This window comes from Nannospalax galili, unplaced genomic scaffold (genome assembly GCF_000622305.1).
Source record: "Nannospalax galili isolate Female #2095 unplaced genomic scaffold, S.galili_v1.0 scaffold197, whole genome shotgun sequence".
Lineage (NCBI taxonomy): Eukaryota > Metazoa > Chordata > Mammalia > Rodentia > Spalacidae > Nannospalax > Nannospalax galili.
Window position 1 is genome coordinate 1,954,614 of NW_008339846.1, and position 17,553 is coordinate 1,972,166.

Genomic DNA, 17,553 nt, shown 5'->3' on the forward strand with positions numbered 1-17,553 from the left:
TGTAACCCCTTAGCTCTTCTCAGATGCTCCTTCTTCCTAACCTTTAGCCCATCATGTCCCCTAAAACTCCTCTTGGGACACTAATTACAACGATATAAAATTGTTCCTACGAATCACAGCACACCTTTCCACTCACTCTTATCTCACGTTATGTCTTTTAATAAGACTTCATAATTTTCTTCACTATTTGTGGTTCTTGCTATTGACCTTTCTAGAAACATACTGAGCTCAGAGAAGTGCTACTGATCATTTGGTTTGTGCTGCACACTGATGTCGATATTGATTCTAGGGCCTTAATGCCTAAACATCTTCAGCAAATAAGATGCAATTCTGTCACTTTTCCCCAGTATTTGTACCTATTAGTTTTACTGTGTTTTTAGAATTGCCAAGAATATGTAAAAAAAAAATTATAAAAGCATATATTTCTGTATAATTCCAGGTTTTAATTAAAATACTGGGGATATTTTGCTATATGAAAGTGATTTTGGTATTTGTTAGTGATTTTTAGTAAGAATCTTGTTGTAGCCAAGGTTGATTTGTTTGGGTTTGCGGAATGTGTATTGGTTCATTATAAAAATATTCTTGTGCAACATATTGATACAAATTATACATTTTGATAGACATCTAAGTCCTTAACCACTCCTGATTGAAATTAGATAGATGATAGATAGATAGATAACAGATTATTGATAGTAAATGGATGGATACATTGGAAGAGATAGATAGATAGATAGATAGATAGATAGATAGATAGATAGATAGATAATAGATAGATGATAGATAGATAGATGATAGATAATAAATAGGTAATAGATGATTGATAAATAATATGTAGAGATAGATAAAAGATACATGATAAACGCTAAATAGATGATAGATGATTGATAGATTATAGTCCCTTAGGTGATAGAACCCTGTTACTATAACATTAGAATACTAGTATTGAGATTATAAAAGAAATTGAAAAATGTTCACCTTTGCTATATGGCCCAGACAGAACAGAAGTTTTTAGCCCTCAAAGATGTTAAAACTCAGCATAGCACCCAGGAAGTCTGGGACCCTTCCCCGTAGCAATCCATTGTCTTCAGTGAAACTCTGCATGTTGTTTCCCGTTCTTGTCATCCTTCATCCCAGCTCTCCACCACCCACACCTCCACGATGCTTCCCTCCTGCCCCTTCCCCAGGCACATCTGTTCGACAGCTCACATTTGGAAACTTGACTTTGAGAATTATTTATCCTTCTTGTCCTCTGTCTCACTCTCATCTCTACATTGCTGCTCTCTCTCAGTTCCTGTGATGACTTGAATGAGGATGTCCCCCATAGGCTCCAAGTATTTGGACATTTTGTCCCCAGTTAGTGGCGCTGTTTAGGGAGATCTTAAAAGGTGTGGCCATGCTGGAGGAAGCACGTCACTGGGCGTGGGCTTAGAGAGTTCTTAAACCTTGCCAGATCTCCAGTCATTCTCTTGCTTCCTGTGCCTGCCTGAAGATGTGCAAGCTTAGCCTCTGCTCCTCCTCCAGCCACCTCTGCTGCCATGCCTCCCTACCATGGTGGACTCTTGCCCCTTTGGAACCATAAGCTCAAATAAACTTTTCCTTTTATAGGTTCCCTTGGTCATGGTGTTTCTATCACAGTGACAGAAAAGTGACTAATACAATTCTTCAGGGTTTACTTTGCTATTTTATGAAATTTGTATATTCTTAGTCTCCTTACTGGTCTCTTTTCTGCAATTTCTAAGTAATTCTCCTTTAAATTTGCTCATCCAAGAGGTATCAAGAAATGTGCTTCACAGGGGCTGAAGAGATGGTCCAGTGGTTAAGAGCACTGGCTGCTCTTACAGGGACCCAAGTTGAGTTCCCAGCACCCATATGGATCACCATCAGTAACTCCAGTTCCAGAAGATCCAATACTTTCTTCTGGCTTCTGTAGCACTGTATGCGTATGGTGCACTCATACACATGCAGGCAAAATACTCATGCACATAAAATTAAAACATAAAATTTGGGACTGGAGAGTTGGCTCAGTGGTTAAGAACACTTGCTGTTCTTCCAGAGAATCCGGGTTTGATTCTCAGCACCCATATGGCAGCTAACAACCATTCATAATTTTAGTTCCAGGGAACACCCTCTTCTGGCAAGCATTGCGTGCAAGTGGTGCACTTACATACATGCAGGTAAAACACTCATAAGATAAAAATAAATAAAATACTTTAAAAAAAAGAAGTACGCCTCTTATTCCAAGTGCCTTAAGCTATTTATCATCCCTGTTTCTGACTCCCTTGGCTTATGATCAGAGACTGTCCTACACTTATAAAAATAGGTACTGAGATTAGGTTAAACTCTAATTTCTAGAATATATTAGGGTTTTTATTTTCCTTTCAAGAAAAATATTCTTTTACAAGTATTCCTTAGACCTATCCTAAAACAATGTATATTCTCTTTCAACATGCCTATGAGGTTTTGTTTTTTTTTTTTACCTATTACATCAAGCTTGCAGATTGAATTTTGAATTCCAAATATGCTGATTATTTTTGTTACCAACAAAATCTAACTCTAGAAAGGTGTGTGGGTTCCCCATGCCCTGTATTTCTTCACTGGATCTTTTGCACCTCTGGGGTCTTTTGCTTTGTGTTTTACTCTGTTGTTGATGGTGTGCAGGTACATTCCATAATTTTCCAGTTGAGCTTGTACCTGTATAGAACCCTCAGTACTTATCTTTATGTGTAGGACTCTTTGCCTAAATTTGGATGCTATGGACTATTCTGTGGATGCTGTTGTTACTTTTTCTCTTGGCCTGATTTCTTTTTCCCAATCTTCATCTAAACACTTTATTGTTCTAGGTTTGTTTCTTGGGATCGCCTCTTAATTGAAACATTTAATCCTTTAGTGGTGTCTCTAAGAATGGTAAAAATCATCCCAGGCCTTGAAATGTAAGGGTCAGAGTTCCCAGTTTAATAGCGTCAGCCTTATCTCTTGGTACTTACTTAGATTACTTTGCTTTCCCTTTCCACTCATTCCACTGATGTGCCCGGCTGCCCTTACACTGAGTGTTCCTTACCACTTTTGCAGCTGCTGTGCTTTTCCATTCCCCTTCATATTACCGTTTTTTCTAAGGTCTTGGTTCAAGTGAGTCCACTTTGCAAGTGGTGTGTCCACCATTTCTACACAAGGATTTCTCAATCCTTCCCCATCCTCTTGACCATGACTTTTCAATTTATTTTTCCTTATCCCCTAAAGAGATTTGGGAATCATATATTTCATCCCCTCCCCTCTCCTGTTCATAATTTTTACCATGAAGTCCCAAGATTTACAGAAATTCCCCTGTAATTACATCTCTTTCCATGAGTCCTTGATTTGCAAGAATATGACGCATTTTCACAGAATCTTTTCAAAGATGCAACCCCGAACTCAAGCACTGTGCTCTCTTCTGAGCATCTCTCTAGTGATCTCCATGAAGGACACCTGGCAGACACTTCTCACACCCTGCCAGGTGCTGTTTGCTATCTCTCTTCCACCCCAGAGTGATGCTGGCCCAGACAGGACTGTGGACTGTGGCCTTTCTCTAAATGCCACTCCAACACCCAGCTCTGCAGACAGGACAGGCCACACTGTAGTGTTTACCATTTAGAAACCTCAGGAAAGCATGAGTATTTCTTCACACCACAGGAATCTGCTCCCTTTCCCCCCTCCCCCCTCCCTCTCCCCCTCCCTCCATTTTTAGTGGGATGAATATTCATGCCACAAAACATATCCAAGTCCTGCCCTCCAGGACCTGTGAATGTGACCCTGTTAGAAACAGGCCTTTGTGGATGGCTTTACATTTAGTGTATCAAGATGACTGTGCGTCTGCATAGCCCCGATTCCAGTGTGAGGGATGTAAGAAAGAGGCAGAGGATTTGAAACACACAGCGTACCCTGTTTTCATGTCCATTACTGTGATGATGAAAAACAGCTTTGGGGAGAAAGTGTTTATTTTAGCTTACAGCGCCAAGTCACAGTCGATTGACCGTGGGGACGTCAAGGTAGCAGGAACTTAAAGCAGCAGGTCACACCGCGTCCACAGTCAAGAGCAGAGGGAGTGAATGCACACACACCTCTGCTCAGCTGGCTTTCTCTACTAGTACACAATCCAGGATCCAAACTCAGAGAACGGTGCCACCCAGGTGGGCTGGTCTGCCCACCTGAAGACAGTAAGGCAGTGTCTTCCACAGACACACCCACAGGCCAACCTGATCTAGACAGTCCTCCACAGACACACCCACGGGCCAACCTGATCTAGGCAGTCCTCCACAGACACACCCACCGGCCAACCTGATCTAGGCAGTCCACAGACACACCCACCGGCCAACCTGTTCTAGACAGTCCTCCACAGACACACCCACAGGCCAACCTGATCTAGACAGTCCACAGACACACCCACCAGCCAACCTGATCTAGACAGTCCTCCACAGACACACCCACGGGCCAACCTGATCTAGGCCGTCCACAGACATACCCACCGGCCAACCTGATCTAGACAGTCCTCCACAGACCCACCCTCCGGCCAACCTGATCTAGACAGTCCACAGACACCCCCACCGGCCAACCTGATCTAGACAGTCCTCCACAGACCCACCCTCCGGCCAACCTGATCTAGACAGTCCACAGACACCCCCACCGGCCAACCTGATCTAGACAGTCCTCCACAGACCCACCCTCCGGCCAACCTGATCTAGACAGTCCACAGACACCCCCACCGGCCAACCTGATCTAGACAGTCCTCCACAGACCCACCCTCCGGCCAACCTGATCTAGACAGTCCACAGACACCCCCACCGGCCAACCTGATCTAGACAGTCCTCCACAGACCCACCCTCCGGCCAACCTGATCTAGACAGTCCACAGACACCCCCACCGGCCAACCTGATCTAGACAGTCCTCCACAGACCCACCCTCCGGCCAACCTGATCTAGACAGTCCACAGACACCCCCACCGGCCAACCTGATCTAGACAGTCCTCCACAGACCCACCCTCCGGCCAACCTGATCTAGACAGTCCACAGACACCCCCACCGGCCAACCTGATCTAGACAGTCCTCCACAGACCCACCCTCCGGCCAACCTGATCTAGACAGTCCACAGACACACCCACCGGCCAACCTGATCTAGACAGTCCTCCACAGACACACCCACGGGCCAACCTGATCTAGGCAGTCCACAGACATACCCACCGGCCAACCTGATCTAGACAGTCCTCCACAGACACACCTACATGCCAACCTGGCCTAGGCAGTCCTTCACTAAGACTCTCTTCTCAGTGATTCTAGAGTATGTCAAGTTAATAGAACCAAGCATCACACAAAACAAAGACACCTGTGAAGAAGGAGTCAGAGACAAAGGCAGATAGCCGCCACCAGGAGCCCTGGCGCCCCTGGAGGAGGCAGGGAAGCTGCTCTTTCACTCTGTAAAAGAAACAGAAAGGGCCAACAGAAGGACCTCTGTTCTAGAACCTTCTGTGGGTACTGAGACAGGCTCTCTGCACTGGTAAGCTTCAGTTGTCACCTTGACACACTTGGGTAGAGGGAGCCTCAATTGGGGAATTTCCTCCATTGGACTGGCCTGTGGCATGTCTGTGGGGCATTTTCTTGATTGTTGAGTGATGTGGGAGGGCACAGCCCTCTGTGGGTAGTGCCACCCCTGGGCAGGTGGGCCTGTGTTGCATAAGAAAGCAGGCTGAGCAGGGCCCAGGGGAGCAAGCCAGTAAGCAGCATTCCTCCATGGCCTGTGCTCCAGCTCCTGCCTCCAGGTTCCTGCCCTGAGTTCTTACTTTAGGGTCCCTGATGTCCCAGGAGATGTGAGCCAATAAACCCTTTCCTCTCCAAGTTTGTATTGGTGAGAGTATTTTGTCATAGCAATGGAGAAACAAACTAGAACAGTCTCCCTGTAGTCCCAGTTGAATTGAAACTCACTGTGTAGACCAGGCTGGTCTCAATCTCACAGAGATCCTCCTGTTTCTGCCTCCCACGTGCTGGGGATTAAAGTCATGTGCCACCATGCTGGGGTATGCTCTAGAACCTTCTAACAGCTTCTAGCACCCCTACCAGGTCAAGCTAATGGCCAAGGACACCAGTGTTCACCTCTCTCAGTGTATGTACATCACACTCTAAGAACAACAGGAATGAAGGGACATTGAAAAGAGAAGCTAATATTGGCCTAAAACCATGCCACTCACGTGTGTGCCTCCCCAAGACCTAGGCTGTAGGTGGCCTCTTCTGCAGGGACAGCCCAGTGCCACCTTGGAGGTTTTCGTGCTCTGACTCAGCTTTTCCAGAGGCACTGCTGCAGATGGACAGCTCTCATGGGCTTAGCAGATAAGGGACAGTCAAGCTTGGGGTCACATCTCCAGCCTGCAAATGGCAAAGCGAGGTGGTTCTGTGACTGTGCTTCCTGGGACATTGTGGGAACTCTTGAAAACAAGTCAGCCAAGACTCATCTGGATGAGACGCTTTTCCAGTAGAGGAGACCACCAGGAGTCATCATCGGGGAGAGGCCACTTGGAAGGCAGCTGGCCTGTCTCTCACTGGCACCACAGAGTCCAGACCTGGGCACCTAAGGAAGACAAAGATCCCTGAGGACCTCACCCACACTCACTCCTGAACTGACTCTCTTGAAGCTGCAGAACACCATTGTCCCACTCTCCACTCCCACCCTCCATCCAGGGCCTGCTTGGCTGCCCCTGTTCTGGATGAACAGACACTAAACCCCTCGGGAGTCTGGTCCCTCAACTCTGTGCTGGTGTCTAGCAGAGGTGGGTGGAAAGTGACTCTGTCCTGGGAAGGAGACATCCTAGCAGGGCACCTTTCTTGGTCAGAAAGGAGTCAGCAGCTAGGCCAGCTTCAGGAACCAACAGCCCAAGCCTGCCAATAAGATCTCTGGGCCTTGGTGAGGTGGTTGTCTAGACACTAACGCTCTAAGGTAAGCCTTTGGGAAATGTTTCAAAAGAGTGTGGCTTCCTCAGCAGAGACGGAAAAGAACAGTCTTTCTGCAGCCTGGCCCATAATGTGTTCGAGCAACTGATGTTGGGAGTCACAGCCAAGGGCTTCCCTCCAGCTAAGTCAGAACTGAGCTGCTCTGACAGCTGTACCTTGGCTCACACAGTCCCTGGTGGCCACAAATGGAGGAGGTAAGCCCTCTGACAGTGCCACACAGGTGGGGGTGCTCTATCTCAGGGAGCACATTCTGCATCGGGCCCCTCAGGCCAAAGCCCCCGGTGGGTCTCAGTTGGTTTCCAGTGGCACTTGGAAAAGAACAGAGCCTGCCTCTTGTTTCTCCCCAGGCCGCACATGGAGCAGCCAGAATCACCGGAACTTTAACCACAGAGGGTCTAAAGGCAATTGTGTCTTCACAGGACATGGTATTGCCTTCAATAAAACACAGTATCCATTGAGAAGGAAGAGGAAAGACAAGCAGTCAGGCCCTTCCAATGTTGAGCAGCCCTCAAAAGTGAAAAGTGGCCCAGGGACCTTGCAGTATAGGGCCAGGGAAGTCAGGCTCCCATAAGCTGAGGAGCAAACATAGCCAGAAAGGAGATGTGGCTTCAGTGGATGAGGGAAGTTGAGGAAGAGTAAGTGGGAATCAGGTGGAGGATTTGTCTTGCAAGATGGTCAGGAGTAGGTGTCATAACTTAGGGATGGCACGTGCTGAGAGAAGATGAATGAGAGGTTCAGGGAGGTCGTGAATTGATGAGCACCACCTCAAGGACAGGAAGACTGTGGAGCCACAACCCAAGGGAGGAAAAAAGTAGACGGACCTCTCAATGAGTGGCTGGGGTAACCAAGGAGTGTTGCCATCAGCCTCCAATCCTTGCCTATACTGGGACAAGTGTGTGAACCCTGCCCTGAAGCTGGACCCCAACCCCCAAACCAGAGTTTGGGGGACCTTGTTTTGGTCTTGAAAAGTCTATTTTTTTATCTCAAACTCAGTACATAGTATTTCAGGCTCAACCATGGGTAATTTACTTGGTGAAAGGTGCCTTCCAGTGCACACTGGACCTGGGACCTAGCAGATGCACTGCAACCTCCAGAGGGTCAAGGAGGCTGGCCAGGCGCTCTCATATATGGATCTGATTTCCAGCCCGGAGCCCGCCATCTTCACTGGGGACCTTCCTGAGACCCTTTCTCCACGCTGATTCTGGTCTGTTCCTCCTCACTGGGAGCCAGGGTCCACAGGAGCCTGCAACGGACCAGCCCAGACCGGGGCAGTTCAGTCCGATGGGAACAGGGTCGTCGAGAGGGTGGACAAGGAGTCGGCGAGTGACAAACAGACGCAAAAGGAGCTTGATGAAAGTCTGAGTGTGATTTTCACAGTTGCAAGGTTTGAAATATATACAGCAAAGATTACAAAAAAACACAGAACAGTCATGCTAAGATTCACAGTTCCAGAGGTGAAAGTAAAACATAATTTTGCCAACATATCTCTCTATCTTATCAACCTGACACTAGACAGTAAATTCCTGTTTTTCTGTGTTTGTTTAACTGTCAGCCTTTCTCACACACTTAAGATTCTGCTCGGCTTTGTAATCCCAGGTCAAGATGGCCTTGATTCATTAAGCACCCCATTAAGCACTTCCAACACCAGTGGTGCCAGGTTGTTACTTTTTAAACGATCTGATAACATTCCTTGCTTGTTTGTAGTGGGCCACAGGGCTTCTAAGTTAGTTTAACTCTATAAGTCCCAAAAAGGCTATCTCATGTTAGGGATCCATGAAACCATACTTTTCTCTTATCCTACCAATTTTAAAATACCTTCTATATTTGCTCTTTAATGCTCTCTTATTGATTGTTTATCAAAAGACACCAAGGTGGTCTTGATCTTACCAATTTATCCGTGAATTGTAATGAATAACAAGAAACCCTTCTTCTATCTATATTTATCTATCTACATTTTTCTTCTAGAAATCTATTATTCCCTGGACTTTCCAGCATTAACTCTGCCTAGTCACTTCTCACTAAGAGCTTTAGAATTATATTTTTCTGATCCTATTACCTGAGTATTAAGGGTCCAATCCAAGCCCCCAGAGGCCGTTTTATAAGAAATGGCCGTGGAGTAAAAATACAGGGTGTTATTTCTATTACATTCAGTAAAGGAGGTATAACAGGATGAGTGCATAGCTTGAGTGAAGATACAATCATTGGGGCACTCACCATTAGCTGGTGGCACGATAGGCTTGGGCTTAGACACACACTTCCAGCTCTGTTTGAGTTGCTGGGTATGTGTAACATGAATAGCAAGATATGCAGTCTTGTCTCCACAATCTACATATTGGGAATATTGACCGGTTGGTATGGTACCCCAATTGCCACCTCTACATTCACAAGGGGGGCCGTACCGAGTTAGCATAAACCTGGTAGCATTAAATGGCTGAAGGCCACCATCTATGTTCTTAACTAAATGTATAAAGATACAAGCCCACCAGGGACTCGGGTGAATTATGGGCCACATGAGGTGTCCTAGCTGACCACCTCTACCTTGAGTGTTCAGTTTGGCTGGTGTCCTAGCTGACCACCTCTACCTTGAGTACTCAGTGTCCTCAGCTGTAATGACAGTCTGGGGCCCTCAGACCTCCCAACAGCAGAGAAGGAGAGATGCCTGGAAAGAGCTCCCTAGCAACCAGCTTCCAAAGAAGCAGGCATACAGTGCTCATTCGGGTACAACCTTGGCAAAGCCTTTGAGAGCCTCCCCTGAAAAGCCAGCCCACTGCAGGCTCTGGGGACGGATGCTGTGGGCCTTGTCTAAGTGGTGCATGTCATGAGCACAATTTTACATGCCTGCTGGCTGCTAGCTTACCTTTCTCTTCACTGTACTCTGAGCAGCTCAGGACCACACGGACCAGCTCTATATTGAATGAATGACAACATCACAGGACATGTATCCACTAGGAACTCTCTGAATGAGATGGGAAGAAATGGACGATGAATGCATGAAGTATGAAGCCTTCAAGTCTGTGAAGAGATAAAACAGAGCTAGCTGCTACCCATGCCAGGTTCATGCCAGATGTAGCTTGGCTGATAGAAAGAGAATTGCACCCTCTTCACGCACATCCCCAGGCCCATCCCCAGTGTAAATAATTCCATCCCTGGAGTGTGCCTGTTTCTTGCCCTGAGTTTGAGTTGTCTCTCTGGAGCACGGCAAGACCCTAGCACCAGTGAGACCTGCACCCACTTAGCCGTCATGCTTCAAAGAACCATTGACCACATGAAGTCACAAGAAGTCACATGAAGCCATATGGAGGTTCTGGCAGCCAGAACACATGAGTGAGGACATTGCCAGCACCGTTAGATTTCTTTTTTATTATCATTTTTTATTTGTATGACAGTAATGCCTGCATGTGTGTAAGTGCACTCATGTCATGCAATGCTTGTGAAGGTTGGAGAAAGCGTCAGATCCCCTGGAACTGGAGTTACGGAGGGTTGTTAGCCACTATGTGGGTGCTGGGAACCAAACCCAGGTCCTCTGCAAGAGCAGCCAGTGCTCTTAACCGCTGAGCCATCTCTCCAGCCCCTAAGCACCATTAGAAAAGACCCCAAGCCAAAAACAACTCAGCAGAGTCCAGAAAACACCCTACAGTGGTAGAAGGAGGAGGACAGGGAATAATATGATTTTTAAAATTGGTATTTCTGCTTTGAGTTGCTAAGTTTTGAGATGACTAAATAGTCAACAAAAATAACTGTTAACAGAGAGAAGACTAGTAAGGGCTGTCGAAACAGGCATAGCAGTTCAGTGCCTGTCCGTACTCCAGCAAGCCTACTCCTCCACTCCAACAGAACTAAGAGGCCCTCTGCTCAGCAGAGCCCTACTGCTCTTTTTAACTCCCTCTAAATTCCTTTTGAGAGACAGATGCCAGCAGGCATCATCGACGTCATATCCTAACAAAGAGAGGAAGGACCTTCGTTTAGAGGATCTTTACATTTTAGTGTCCACTTGCAAAGCATGTTCCTGTGATGGTTAATCTCAGTTGTCAACTTGATAAGACCTAGAATCACCTGGGAGATGGACATGCCTTTGAGGGATTATCTTGAGTACGTAAACTGAGAAGAGGCCTGCCCACTGTGAGAGGCACCATTCCCTTGAACAGGATCCTGGAGGGCAGAACATGAGAAAAGTGAGTTGAGCACAAGCTTCTTGACTGTGAATGCAGCATGACCAGTTGCATGACACCCCCACAGTGACAGACTATAACCTCCAACTGTGATCCAAAACAAACCCTTCCTTCCTAAGCTGAATTCATCAGGGTATTTCATCATAGCAACAGGAAAGTAGATAGTCCCTCCCCAAGGCCACTCACACTAAAGGCCTGAGTCTATTCAGTTCGCTCATTAATGTACCATTTTCTGCTAGGTTCTTTCTTTGTGCAACATAAAACTGTTTGCTCAAAGACCCAATATTTGAGCATGAATAGGGCTGTTTAATAATTGATCATTAAATAGCTTCAGTATAGACTGTAAGTCAGAGGGAAACACAAGATAATCATATGAATAAATATGACTGGGTTAACAGCATTACATTACCGTGGAAAAGACCCAATGTCAAACAGGTTAATGTTTGCATGACAAGAAAAATCCATCCCTTTGCCACTCCTTAAAGAAGGTCAGAACGTGAGCCGAGTGTGGTGGTCAGCATCTTTAATTCTAGTTCACGGGCTTTAGAGGCAGGAGGATCAGGAGTTCAAGGCCAGCCTAGGCTACATGAGACCCATCTGGATGAAAGGGGAAGATTGTTCTAGCCAAGATCTGTATGGGAAGAAAGTTCTTGGCAGGGCGGTAGAACTTCCTCACACAGCCGAATATTGACAATGCACAGATTCTAGACCTTGCGGAGGCTGTAGGACTTCATACTCCCAGAGGGACATGAACAACCAAAGCCTTTTCAGACACATTTTCACGGTTTCATTAAGGCTTCACCCAAACTGCAAATTCTACAGTGGGAGAGGACAAGCACACCCTGCTTCTGAGGAGCAACCGAGAGCGTCTGAAAGAGTCAGTAGTGTTCCACCTCCAGACATCGACGTTCTTCACAGAATCAGGAGTGTTTGTCACACCTCGCAGCAGCGACACCATGATCACCAAGGCAGTTTTCCCAGGGCGGGGCTTATCCACTATTCCAGATGTGCTGACTCCTGCGATTCCTCACTCAATTGTGTAATTTGTGATGGTGGGCGTCTGGGTTTGCACTCTTCCTTGTTTTGTTTTGTTTTAAAGAGTGGCTGTCGGTTTTGGAAGCTAGGTTTTGAAACCGAAGCCAGTTCATGAGTTTCATAAACTGCTATCACTTGCTCCTGGGCTTCCTGGCCTGTGAGGTTCAGCCCAAAGAAGGCTGCTTTGTTCTTTTCTTTTTTTAATATTTTATTTATTATCTTTTTATTTTATGTGTATGAGTGTATTGTCTGCATGTATGTGAGTGCACCCATGTTGTGCAGTGCCTGCGGAGATCAGAAGATGGCTTCAGATTCCCCTGGAACTGGAGTTACTCATGGTTGTTAGTTGCTATGCGGATGCTGGGAATCGAACCCAGGTCCTCTGCAAGAGCGGCTGAAGCTCTTAACCACTGAGCTCTCTCTCCAGCCTTGATATAATCTTATATGTGGAAAAACTAAAGTAAAAACTGCACACACATATACACACTGTTAGAACTGGCAAACCAAGTCAGCTTACTTTCAGAATACAAAAGTCAGCCTTTGGCTGGGCATGGTGGCGCACGCCTTTAATCCCAGCACTCAGGAGGCAGAGGCAGGTGGATCTCTGTGAGTTCAAGGCCAGCCTGGTCTACCTAGTGAGTTCCAGGACAGCTGGAGCTACAGGGAGACCCTGTCTCAAAAAGAAAAAAAAAGTCAGCCTATGAATCAGTGCCATTTTCGTGCACCAGTAATGAGAGTACTGAGGGTGAACAGTATTTCCTGAAGAAGGTACATAAATAGCCAACAGGTAAATGAAAGGAAAGCTGCCCAGTGTCCCTCAGAACCCCATGAGCTGCCACCTCACACCTGCTAGCATAGCTACATGATCTAACAGGATCTGCATGAGGAAAAAAAACCTGGTGCCAAGCCAAGGTGGATGGGGGAATGACACAGGGTCCCACCTCAAGATGAAGAGCTACAGGCAATTAGTGGATGCTGAGGGAGGGAGGATCAGTTTTCTCCAGGAACCAGCTCCCTGAGAGGTTAACTAATCCCAAGTGGGCAGCCCTAAGCCCAGGTACACATGAGCACCACCACTAAATGGACTCAGTGCCGTGTGTGTGTGTGTGTGTGTGTGTGTGTGTGTGTGTGTGTGTGTGTAACAATAATAATCAAAAAAGAGGTGGAGAGTTGTTATTCAGTAGGGATAAAATTTCAGTTCTGCAAGGTAATCATTTTACAGCTCTACTGTAGAGCATGTGCTTATAACTAGGATCATACTGTCTGTGCAAAACTTTATTAAGTGGGTAGAACTCATGGTAAATGTTCCTGTCACTGTACACACAAAATGGATGCTACAGTTGGATGAGGTGGTGCATGTCTTTAGTCCCAGCACTCGGGAGGCAGAGGCAGGCAGATCTCTATGAGTTCGAGGCTAGCTTGGTCTCCATAGTGAATCCAGGTCAGCTGTGGCTACAGGGAGACCCGGTCTCAAAAAGACAAAAAAACAAAAAAAAAACGGATGCTACAGTGAGTGAAGTCTTGGGGGTGGTTGCTTTCTTATGGAATGCTATGTTACTATAATACAGCTATGCACTAAATTAACTTCCTTCCAATCCTGTCCATTGAGTTTATACAGGCATTTGAAATGTTTCCAGTGTTTTGATATTACAAAGAGTACTTAGCTGGGTGTAATAGCATAAGCCTTTAATCCCAGCACTTGGAAAGCAGAGGCAGGCAGATCTCTGAGAAATCGAAGCCTCCCTGGTCTACACAGCAAGTTCTAGGCCAGCTGGGGGCACAGGGAGATCTAGTCTCCAAAAAAAGAAAGAGAGGAAAGAAAAGAGGAAAGAAAGCTGTTTTAAGTATCTCTTGACTTAGTACCTATTATCATAGCATTCTCAAGAATGACGTTGCCAGACTGAGGGTGAGTTAACGTTCATATTTACAGCACTGACTTCCAAATGATTACACCAGTGAACATTCCCTACAGCAACATACAAGACATGCGGCTGACCCTGTCCGTCTCAGCAGTGGGACTACAAGACATCTCAGCGCTTGCCAATCAAAAAGGCTTTGCGAGGCTGGAGAGATGCCTCAGAGGTTAAGAACATTGGTTGTTCTTGCAGAAGACCCAGGTTCAAATCCCAGCACCCACACGACAGCTAACAACTGTCCGTAACTCCAGTTCCAGGGCATCTGACAGCCTCTTCTGTCTTCCTCAGGCATTTCACGACACGGGTGCACTTATCTGCACACAGGCAACACACACATACACATAAAATAAAATAATAAATTTTTTAAAAAGGCTTTGGAAGGAGCTACAGAGATAGCTCAGCTGTTAAGAGCAATGGCTGCTCTTACAGAGGAACCAGGTTCAGTTCCCAGCACCCAACCATCCATATTTATAGTTCCAGGGGATCCAATGCCTTCTTCTGGCCTCTGAAGGCATTTTATGACACAGGTGCACTTACACATGTGTAGGCAAAACATTCATATGCATAAAATAGAAATAAATACAAAAAACAGGCTATGTAATAGTGTATCATGTATGGCTAACATGCCCTTGATTATTGAGGTCTATCACCTCCTCATATTTTTTTGTCCCAAGGAATTTCCTTCTCTTGGAAATGTCTACTGATGTACTTTATCTAATTTTTGGAATGCAGTTGTCGGGCTAGTGAGGTGGGTCAGTGGGTAAAGAGGCTTGCCATGCAAGCCTGTTGAGTTTAATCCCCAGAATCCATGGAAAGGTGGAAGAGAGAATTGCCCACAAAGTTGTCCTCTGACCTCCACACACACATCATACCCCACCTCACAATAATAAATTAAATTTTAAAATTTAACTGTCATTTTCTTTAAAAATTGTAAAAATTTGCTTCTGTAGTATGTGTTGTTTAAACCTACAGTAAACATCTTTCCTCTGCTTGCCAAATCCACCAGTATTTCATAATTCAAGTTTTTGGTGTCTTTTGGGGAGGTGGAGAAGCAAAACTTCTTTTTACAATTGAACACTATATTTACATCACCTGTACCCACCCTCTGCCCCCTCCAATTCCTACCACATCCTCCTACTCCCTCTCAACGTCATGACTTCTGTGATTATTATTGTTACATACACACACATATATGTACATGTATAATGTACTGAGTCCATTTAGTGCTGCATGCATACACATATGTTTAAGGCTGACTACTTGGGATTGCCTAACCCATCAGGGAGCTGGTCCCTAAAGAAACGGATTCTCCCCCGTTTACCCACCGAGTCATTGATTGCCTGAGCTCTTCAGCTTAACGCAGCATCAACACACACAGGCCACCACATCCTAGAATGAATTAGGCCTCGTTTCGTTAATGAAATCTACCCAGTTACACAAAGTTGTTAATAACGTGGTGTCCTTACAGATCCTGGAATTACAGGTGCTGATATCATTTTCTAACAATTTTACACAAGAGGACAGGTTGAATGCTCAGGCAACAAATAACTATATTAATTGCTTTGTGTTGAAAAGATTTTTTCCGAAGGTACAAAGTGTCAGACAGGAGAAATACGTTGTAATGATTTGTTGCACAGCATGACAGCAATAGTTAATAATCTATTGTGTGTTTGAAAACTGCCAGAGAAGATTTTAAAGGATTTCACCATGAAGGAACAGTAGGTACTGAGGTTGTGGATAGCTTAAATATCTTCATTTAAATCCTTCCACGATATGCACATGTACCCTAACCGCATTGTACCCTACAAATATATACAATGATTCACCAATTAAAATTAAAATTATTTTGATTTTCTCTAATGTTTTATCATAGCTTCTTTGCAATTGGTGTTTCCTATGTGATAAGGAAAAAATAAATGCAAAATATAAGAAGAGAAAGGTGGTAGCTTATTTTATTTAAGAGAATTTTGCAAGAAAAAAATTCAAGCATTTTAACTCCAGGACAGGGAGTTTCCATATGGAGCTCTAAGAATCAAATTTAGGTCTGGTGGCACTGGTCTTTAATCCCAGTTACTCCAGAGACTGATGCAGGAGGATTGCAAACTCAAGGCTTGCCTGGGCTGCAGAATGAATTCAAGGATAGCCTGAGCAACTTAATGATGCCCTGACTCAAAGTAGAGAGGAAAAATAGGGCTGATGACAGTTCCATGGTAGAGTACTTGCCTAGCTTATGGGAGGCCCTCAGCTCAATCTCCAAATCTTCTTAGCCAAAAACTAAGAAGAAAAACAGGGTGAAGATGTAGAGCCAGGATACTGAAATTCAGCATGGCTTCCTCTCTGGGAAACTCATTCCAAGACCCCACCCTTTTCTCAGTCCCCTCAGAAGGTGTTTGCTCAGGCGGTGACTGGCTGTGGGGTGACTCGGCCTTCAGCCATGACAACTTGACCCTTTGACCCTGGTGCCCTGGCCATAGAGTGAGCTCAAGGCTAGACTAGGCTACATGAGACCCTGTTTCAAACAAAACACATTGAACACTGATGTGTAGACATGTAATCCAAGCTGCTCAGGAGACTGAGGCAAGCAGACAAGAAGTTCAAGGTCAGCTTGGACTATAGAGCAAATTCAAGTCCAGCCTGAGCAACTTAGTGAAATCCTGTCTCAAAATAAAAGGAGAAAGGGGGCTGGAGAGATGACTCAGCAGTTAAGAGCACTGGCTGTTCTTGCAGAAGATCCGGGTTTGGGTCCCAGCACCCACATGGTAGCTAACAACTGTCTATAATTCCAGTTCCAGGGGATCTAATGCCCTCTGAGGGCATTGCATGACACTGGTGCACTTACATACATGCAGGCATAACACTCATATACTTAAAAATAAATAAATCAAAAAATTAATAAAACAATAAAAGGAGAGAGAGGAGAGGAGAGGAGGGGAAGAAGGAAGGGAGGGAGGAAGAGAGAGGAAGGGAGGGAGGGGGGTCTTAACTAATAAAAGATTATGTAATTCCAAAGTAAAAGTGAAAATTTAGAGAAAGCAGAGATCAGCACTGAGATATTGGAGAGCTTGCAGAGGACTGGACTTGAAGAAAGGGTGAGATCTGCATAATCATATCATCTAAATGTTAATTGTGATGTTATAAATTAATATGTAAAATAGTTCTCACTATAAAACATTTGCCTCATCACTTGTTAAAATGTGTAATCAAACCTTATGGTGGGTTCCTGGAGGAAGGAGCCAGGTGGGTGGGATACAGGATGCCAAGAGACCTCACCTTCAAGGGTCTGGGGGATACCCACTGAGATGGCAAAACTCACTCCATTTTGCTCCAGCTGACTTTTGCTGCATCCCGTGTTCCTGCCTCACTATAAAACATTTGCCTCATCACTTGTTAAAATGTGTAATCAAACCTTATGGTGGGTTCCTGGAGGAAGGAGCCAGGTGGGTGGGATACAGGATGCCAAGAGAC